The sequence below is a fragment of the Medicago sativa genome, chromosome 6 (genome assembly GCF_051527215.1).
Source record: "Medicago sativa cultivar Bolivia chromosome 6, Bolivia_mono, whole genome shotgun sequence".
Classification (NCBI taxonomy): Eukaryota; Viridiplantae; Streptophyta; class Magnoliopsida; order Fabales; family Fabaceae; genus Medicago; species Medicago sativa.
In genome coordinates this window covers 69,621,036-69,623,544 of record NC_140754.1, presented here as the reverse complement: position 1 = coordinate 69,623,544, position 2,509 = coordinate 69,621,036, and the positions used below count along the sequence as shown (strand labels likewise).

The 2,509-nt window shown below is 32.0% G+C and overlaps 1 long non-coding RNA gene across 1 annotated transcript; it reads right to left on the bottom strand.

Moving 5' to 3' along the window:
* Positions 1-767: 767 nt before the first annotated feature.
* On the bottom strand, positions 768-2,301 carry LOC146916543 (uncharacterized). Its single transcript, XR_015013897.1, has 2 exons — positions 2,116-2,301; positions 768-1,408 (listed from the first exon to the last, which is right to left on the bottom strand). It is a non-coding gene; the product is annotated as an uncharacterized LOC146916543 (long non-coding RNA).
* Positions 2,302-2,509: the final 208 nt, after the last annotated feature.

The following is a 2,509-nucleotide window of genomic DNA, read 5'->3' as shown; positions in this document are numbered from 1 at the left end:
CAATTTACTTGTTATTTTTATGTTAAACCTTTGGTTTTTAGGGAATGTATTTGATAATCCGGAGTTCGTCTGTGAATTGAGTACAGTCAGACCAAGATTTCTTTTTTAATCCATGTGAACAAATAAAAAAGCTAAAGTATTTTATATATTGGTGTACTGTCACGTTACATGTCACATATTTGCATCCTATTGGAGTATATACCTAGAAAATGCAGTTATATATCAACGAAGATTTGGTATATTGGAAAGGGCTATAATACCACAACATGGTGAATAAATTATATTGGGAATGATTATACCAATCAAGTTTTATAAAATACCACAATATATAGTTACTTTATGACACAAAGAATGAACAATTGCATGTACTAATAATTAAGCCTCACTTTCTTGTTCAATTTTCACTGAATCCACTAGAGTTGATACTTATAATCAAAACATAACTGGTTCACAAAATCTATGCCACAATATATGTTTTAAGCTATTCCACCAATGTCACTCTTAACTCTGTCTTTTATTGTTGGACACCATATAGTATCCCTTCAACATCCAAAATCAGTTTTCCAGTACTATCTCACCAATGTCACTCTTAACTCAATATCTTTTATTGATTTTCATTTTACTAAAATGGAAAAAATGCTAATCTTGTGTCATCAACAAATCAAAAGTTTGTAAGAGCTTCAAAAAACTTCATAACCTTAAAACATTCTCTCCTAAACAATCCAATAAGCATTTATGCCATAAAATAAGCCCAAATGAACTATATATAAGCCAATCCATACAGGGTTAATATTCATAAAAAAAAAATCAGAGGAAACATCTCCTAAATAATTCCAAATACAAATGCTTATTGGGGACATCAGAACACAGAAGTGATTATGCTTTTCATCGAGTATCTGAGTGAGGTTTCTATCCAACCAAGATTATCTATTGCTGTCAAAGTTCCAACAAAACCACAAATACAAGTCACAAATAGTACTAACATATCTATGCTGAAAAAGGCATGAACCTCTTGGCGCGGGTGCAAGACTGAACATATCTTGTCACCATTTAATATCTTTTCGTGTTGAAAGTGATACAACAACAAATGAAAGGAAGAGCAAGAATATAACAACATCATTGACACAAAACTTAATTTGTGTGTAGTTAATATTCTTCTGTGTTATATTCATAATCGATGAGAACTAGAAAGACCAAGTGAAATATACAAATAAATTATGAACAAATAATGAAAAAATCCTCAAGATCATTAACTTGTCTAACAAATTTCATATATCAAATAGTTCCTAAGGTACCATCCTTCAATTTTTGTTCTTTTAAATTTTCAACCATTCTTTTATTTCATGTTCTTCACCTTCCCTTAAGTTCCAACCTCAAATCATTTTTTTCACGAACTCAACATAACTGTCTATTAAACAAAAACAAGAAGAAATGAAAACACACATATCCGCACTAGTATAACAAATATAAAAATAACAATATAACAACATAGTTTACACTCTGTTCTTCTTTTGTTTTTTTCCTTTCAAAAAATGTCTTCACTATCAATACCATTTTTTTTCTTTCCTTATATATGATTTTAGCAATGGTTACATCTTTACATGTTCAATTCAAAAGTTAAGAGTAGCAAAAATCTAACCAAATTGTATAGACCTCCCCGTACTAAATTCCTACCTCTACTCACCTCCCTTGGTGGTCTTCGTAGCCGCCAAACCAACTTCAAGTGGTTGAATTTCATGGGGAAAAATCCAACAGGCAAAGGAATGGTGAGGGCACACTTAATTGATGACTTTAAAAAATAACTTGTGTTTAAAAAAAAACACATGCACCGTTTTTGTAGCCATGTAGTATATTTTAAAGGCAAGTTAGTGTTTAAACACAACAATTACATGCACCGTCCGTACCTGTGGCGGTTGGGTTTATTTCCATGAAACCCAAACAACTGGAAATGTGGGGCCGTTACGAAGACCACCAAGAGGGTGGAGTTTACTGGGTCATGGATGTAATGGAGGTAGAATTTTAGTACGATAACTATTTAGTTTCAAAAAACATGAAATTAAGAAGAAAAAAAAAACTTTTCAGAAATTAAAAGAACAAAAATAGATCAAATAATACCTTTGGATCCCAATTATTCAACAGCTAGTGGTAAGAACGATTTTCTCAATTATGCACATCTTTTGGTTCATAAATGTATTCTTGCCAATTCACTCAAAAGCTTCGTGTAAATTGGATGATTCAGAAGCTACACACACATAACGAATTGCTCCAGCTCATCACCAGATAGATCTAAAAGTTCAGGGAAAAACGGCTATTAGTGATGATAAATATAACATGAGTGATGAGATTGAGAACAAGTGAGGTGCAGTATATATAAGAAAGAAATGAAATCAGGACAGATCCAATAAATAGGGTTATCAATGAGAATGAGTGGCCTTGAACCATTCAAGTCAACGACCAAATTAGAGGGAGGGATTTAAAAGATTTTGTTGTAAAGGGTGCTAATGCTTTA